Genomic DNA, 5,963 nt, shown 5'->3' with positions numbered 1-5,963 from the left:
CTGCAAAAACAAAAGGGGAAACTTGTAATTACACATATAACCATAAAGTAGTAAGTACTCGTGGTCTCATAGGAAATCACTGACTCTTTTAGGTTGACCCATAATATTGAAAACAATGTTAGGAAACGTAGTCCCCAGCTAAAATTTAACTTATCCCATTTTATTCAACACTTTTTAAAAACTGTTTTGGTGTATTCCAAGCTTTGCAAATAAGTACCTAGTCATCCTGTGTAAGGAACTTTGTGTTAACCAATCTTCAGAGCAACCATGAGATAAAAATTCTCATAGAGAAGCTTGTCACCAAAGCTCTCAAAGCCATAGATAACGGCAGCACCAGCTGTTGAACCAGTTTGGCTTTAGTGTGGGATGCTTACCCTCATGGCCCACATCACAAGTAGCCCAGAGTAGAAGCAGGGATAGCAGTAAGGAAGGTGACAGTGGCTTAGGCTGGACCAAGCAGTCATAGAAGAGGTTAGATTCCTAAGTTGTGAAATTTTCATGAATCTGGTGATTAATAAAGGGCACAATAAATGGGAGTTAAGAAAATTTGATGGGCATAGCAAAAAGCTTCACATTTGCTAGTTTTTGTATACTGACGCTAAAAGTATCCATGCTTAGGAAATGTTGGCTGTGAGGTTTATTTGGACTGCATGCTTCAATGAGAAGCTTTTACTATGTTAAAACCCAATTTGAAATAAATGTCATGTTACAATTTTAATTTTTTCTTAAGAAAAGTATTGTTTTCAAACTACTAAAAGACCTTATAGTGTGCTGCCTGTCCAATATGTTAAATGTGCAAAGACAGGGGATTTAGTTCTCTTTGCACCAAGCACAGACTCCAGCCTGACCTCTTCTCACAAGAAATACCGCCATGGAGAAGTCCCACCAAAGCCTGCTTATTAATAAGCCTGCTGGAAATCATCTCAGATATACAAATTCCCACCAACAATGCCACAGTGTTGAATAGCTGCCTACAGGCGCAAATACTATGAAAATAGTTGCGACAAGTAATTGTTAAGTGGGCAGGAGGAAGAACGGGTCTCACGTCACAAGAATCTGAATCTAGCCCTCAATTGTGAGAAGAGTACTACCATATAATAAACAAGAAAGTGCCAAAAACTTGGGAAGAATTGAAATTACAAAAATTATTGTCTTGGAGGTAGGAATATTTATTACTGTTGGGTTCAGTCCTGTACAGCTTTTCTTAGAATGACTTTCTGTCAGTAAAGTAAATCCTGGAATTGACATTGATGTTGGCACAGAGCTATGAGCACAACTGAGAAAAAGGAAGACATCAGGAATGAACTTATGCAGAACCAGCTGAGCGTTAGAAATTGGTAACAGCCTAGGTGTTGGTAAAATGCATATAAAACTATAAGTTACTACAAGGACAATGCATTTATATTTGTAATTCTTTGTTTCTAAAAGAGAGCCTTCGCCATCATCCTTATACCATGTTTATTCTTTGCTTTATTTTACAAGGTCAGGTAAGTTTTGCTTTTTAATTTTTTACTATATTTATGTGTGTGTGTGCAGGTCAGAGGACAACTTTTGAGAGTTGGTTCTCTCCTTTTACGATGTGGATCCATTCAAAATCCTGTTGTCAGGCTCTTCAAATTGCCTACTGAGACATCTCACCAGCCCAAGTGTGGCCCTTTGAATCTTGTTGTACAACTCTGACAAATCCTGAGGTCATCTTTGTAAAACACTGTGTTGTAATCTGACATATATTCTTTATAAATTACATAGTGTGCCTGTGTGTAGACATACTTTTAACTTATACATTATGATGATTTTTTTTTTTTTTTTTGTCTGAGGCAGGGTCTCCCTGTAGTCCTAGCTGTCCTGGAATTCATTATGTAGACCAGGCTGGCCTCAATCTCACAGAGATCTGCATCCTCCAGTCTGAGTGCTAGGATAGAAGGCATGTGCTATCATGCCTAGCTTATCATCTTCCCCCCACTTCGGTCTTTTTGAGACAGGGTCTCCCTGTAGCCCCAGCTGTCCTAGAACTCACTATGTAGACCAGGCTGGCCTCGAACTCACAAAGATCCGCCTGCCTCTGCCTCCCAAGTGCTGGGATTAAAGGTGTGCACCACCACGTCCAGCTTACATTATGATTTTTAAAAATTCATTGGTGGCAACACAAGGTATTTCACAGTGAGAGACATCTAGAGCATTCAGAAGGGATCCCTTACCTAAAAGTTTAAAGTGCAAATATAAAATTTAAACAGAAAATGTAACTTAAAAGGACATGATCCAATCAGTAAGATATATCTCAAAATGGAAACTGCTCCCTCATCAGCTCAAGGATTATACAAAGTTCTTGAGTTAAGATATAGTCACGTGGTGCCACCTGGGATGGTTATTGTTAGGGACAATCTATAAACCCATGTAGATTATAGAACACTAGTCCTTCTGATTCTTAAGACATGACAGACTCAATTTATAAAAGCATATTAAACTCTTGCTTTGATATAAAAGTGTTCTAAATGTCTTCAGACTGTATTAGTGCCTCTGACATCCTGGGGGAGAAGAGATGAAATCTATTAGTTGTTGGTATGTTTCTTTTTGCTTTCTTGATGGAATGGGTACAGGAAAAGTACCTACGACTGGACAAAGACTCTGCATGTGAGTGTGTGTGTGTGTGTGTGTGTGTGTGTGTGTGTGTGTGTGTGAATATCAACTGATGGGGAGGTCATAACAGGACAACTTGTGGGAGTTGGTCCTCTCTTTCCAACATGTGAGACAAAGGGATTGAATTCAAGTCGTCAGGTGCCTTTACCGTAACACTGTGCTATCCACTGTCCTGGATGTTATTTTTGCCAGGTGGTGCCAGATCAAGTGCTGATATGTATGCTACTATTTTCCGATGCATTAAACTTAAATTTCAGGGTTAGTAAATGTATCCAAGAACAACACTCTGAAATGAACTTAGCTAAGCAAAAAATTTTTTAACAAAATGTTTCCAAGAAAGATAGCTTTTAGAAGTGTTCATTATTGAAGAAAGGTACTATTAGTGACCTGTGATAAAGGATGCAAACTCACACTGGGAGACTTCACACAGCTTTCTGTGAAGTGCATGGAGCTGGCAGCCATATTGCCTGGCATGAAACCCTAGCATAACTTCACTTGGTGACACTGTACCTCAAACAGTGTAGCCAAGGAACAGGACACCAGCACAGGGGGCAAGGAATCTTTATCTTCAGAGCTTAAGAAGTTACCTACTCAGCCTCAGTTTGCTCACTGGGTATCAAATGGATTATTATACAAGTACTTAGAACATATTATACTTTCCAATTTCTTCATAGATGATGTCAGAAGAACTGTGTTTTACTTACAAATCAATGCTATATTGTTACTTTATACTTTGATTTGGAAATAGTACAGATGTATATTTTGTAGCCTCATGCATATTTAGAGTGTGTGCTAGCTTTTATTCTTAGTTGTACTGCTAAGTCAGTCAGTCCAAACAACAGTAGTGCTTCTGGAGAGAGGTCTAACGTTATAAAATAGTTTCTTGGACTAAAATTAATCCTTAATATACTCAAAACAAACGAACCCTATATTTACACTGTGAAACCCAGAAAATGATAGTATTCGTCCTTCCTCAATGGTGAGTACATAAAATGGAAACCATAAACCATAAAATATATGCAACCTTTTGCATTTCCAAATAATGAGAAGTAATGCTTTGTTCTATCTAGAGTTGAGGCTGAAGCAGAAGATTACACATTAATTTTGAAAAAAAGGAAGAAAAGCAGACATGCCTTTACAAATTTTAAGGAAAATTAGGCAATATAAGTAATATAAATATTTTTCAATTTTAAAGCATTGGAATCATAAAGCTACCTCATATTGTCAAAAATATAGTCTATAATCATCTATTTAAGCTTTATTCTAGGACTAGAAACTGAATAGTCCTTTCACATCTCATATTAAGAACCAGAACAAACATGGTGGTTTAAGCTGGCATGAGTGAGTACAATCAGCAACATTTCTAATGACAGTGCTTTAAAACTATTTGCTTTCACATCACAAATTATAGGAATGAGAAGGAAGAAACCAAACACTGTCCCAATAATCTCACCTTTTTGATTCACAGCTCTTGGATGGCAGGACAAACGAAGCCCCTTCACTTTATGTAAGACTGGCTTGAATAAGAAGGGACATGGTTGGACTGGGAATTTCTATTGATCTGTGCATGTGTGGTGACAGCAGGGACCACACTGATGGTTCTATCCTAGCATGATCAGATAGATTGTCTTGATATTATAGGCTCTGGTGTAAGAATTTCCAAGTAGTGGTAGCTAACAAACACAGCAACATGGGCAAACTGACTATGTCTTGAGATAAACACCTCATATTCACAGTCAAATATAAAATGAAATTAATCCTCTGGGTATGTCTGTTGTGTGTGTGCATTTATTTGTATGTGTGGAAGTGTATGTATTATGTATTTTACATTTTAAAGGGCTACAGTTAGCTCTGTTGGGACAAGCATTTACAACACCCTTCCTTTCTGATATATCTTGACCCAATCGGTTGCAGCTGGAAATACTATTACTTGGGGCTGAGAGTTATTTATATTCAGGAAAACAATGTTAGAGATTGGAAGCAAATGTAAAGGTAGGCAAATGAAGGGGTTTATTCCACTACAGAGATCAAGGAATAAAAGTGTGTTTTTCATCTGATAAGTAAATAGTTCAGAACCCCAAAAGAAGAATGGGAAAAGGAAATGGAGAGAACTCATACCATCACTCAATAGATCAGTGGGTATTTGAAAACGTATGCTCCCCTGAACATCTCTAACAGTACAAGCAAATGGAAATAAATTTTTAATTCTCAAAATTAGAAAAGATCTTTTAAAAGGTCATATTCACTACTAAGAAAGGACATTTCTCAAGTAGGTATTTATTCGCTGCTCGTGGCATAAATGACTAGAATCTTTTCTGTACTTAGATAACATATCAGTCATGAACATTTTCACCTTCTTTAGTTAGCTACTTTTATGACTAAGAGGATTTTCAAAAGTTATTTATGCTTTTGCATGGTGTCTCCCCTCAAATGCTCACATGGTATTAACAGGCTTGGCCTCCAGCTGGGATAAGCAGACACTGAAAAGTGACTGGATCACAAGGGTACTAAACTCATCAATGTGGTACTCTACTGGTGAGACCATACTGAATGGGTTATTAGGAAGTATGCCTGTTTGGAGGAAGCAGGCCATTGGAGACATGTCATTAAAGTTATGGAACATGCTACCTTGGTCACTTCCTGTCTATTTCTTTCCCAGGAGCTAAAAGATGAGCATCTCTGCTCTGCCACACCCTCTCGACCATGATATACTGCTTCATCTCATGTATGCAAAGTATTCCATGGGGAATAACAGCCCTAATATTTGAAAAACTTAATAAAATTGAGGGGAAGATCTCCCCCGCTGGTCTCTCCTCCTAGCCTGGGTCCTGTCCCATTCCTTGTCTTGGCGCCCCAGACACCTGGGGAACCACCACTGCTTCCTGATCCTTTGCATCCAGAGCAACTCAGTTCCTTCTCGGGTCCCCAGGGGCACGCTGGGCCTGGCCCCGCCCTCAACTCACTCTGCCTCCCTGGGTGTGCACAACCCACCAGCCTCTTTCCTGGAAGCCGGGGATGACCTTTCCTCTTCCTGGTTTTTTGCATCCAGACCAACCCAGCTCCTCAGTGCAGTCCCCAGGGGCCCTTGGTGCTGCCTCCCGCCACCATCTTCCTTTGCATCTCTGGGTGGCACAGACACTAGCTGCCCTAGATCAGCATCTTTCCTGGGCCCGGCTCCCAGGCCAGCCCAACCCCCAAATTCCTGAGGCCAAACTCTATCCTGGAGGGATCCAGACCTTAGGAGAAAGTCGGAGAGCATCTGATCCTCATCTGATTTGGGCCTCTGTGGGAACTCTTGAAGACAAAAGCAATCTGGCCACTCTAAC

At 39.7% G+C, this 5,963-nt stretch overlaps 1 protein-coding gene across 4 annotated transcripts in view; it reads right to left on the bottom strand.

Annotated features, from left to right (window-relative positions):
• Echdc1 (ethylmalonyl-CoA decarboxylase 1) overlaps positions 1 to 5,963 on the bottom strand; it is a 49,595-nt gene that overhangs the window by 2,403 nt on the left and 41,229 nt on the right. The gene's annotated exons all lie outside the window — the stretch shown is intronic.

The sequence above is a fragment of the Nannospalax galili genome, unplaced genomic scaffold (assembly GCF_000622305.1).
Source record: "Nannospalax galili isolate Female #2095 unplaced genomic scaffold, S.galili_v1.0 scaffold831, whole genome shotgun sequence".
NCBI classification, from domain to species: Eukaryota; Metazoa; Chordata; class Mammalia; order Rodentia; family Spalacidae; genus Nannospalax; species Nannospalax galili.
The sequence above is the reverse complement of the archived record's forward strand: the minus strand, read 5'-3'. Positions and strand labels throughout refer to the sequence as shown.